Source organism: Myotis davidii, unplaced genomic scaffold (assembly GCF_000327345.1).
Source record: "Myotis davidii unplaced genomic scaffold, ASM32734v1 scaffold2863, whole genome shotgun sequence".
Classification (NCBI taxonomy): Eukaryota; Metazoa; Chordata; class Mammalia; order Chiroptera; family Vespertilionidae; genus Myotis; species Myotis davidii.
In genome coordinates this window covers 77,668-77,973 of record NW_006294115.1, presented here as the reverse complement: position 1 = coordinate 77,973, position 306 = coordinate 77,668, and positions in this window count along the sequence as shown.

Sequence of the window (306 nt, the reverse complement as noted above, 5' to 3'; positions counted from 1 at the left end):
TGTGTCCTCTTGACTCCCACTGCCCCGCAGCCCGCAGGACACCACCCGCCACCAGGGGGCAGCAGGGCTCCTGAAACCAGGCCTGGCCGCTCCCAGGCATCTGGCTGGGGTCTGGGGGGCTGGGACGGTCTCCCCCATATCCTAGGCCTCCCCGGGCTGGCCAGGCCACAGAGAAAGGGGTGTCTCCCCTGGGGCCCCTCCCTCCTGCCGGGAAGGCCTCAGGGTGGTTGCTCCTCACCCAAGTCCCCTCAGGCCCCCCTTCCACCCCCTGGACGCTGGTGCCCGCTCAGGCCCCTCTGGCCCGGG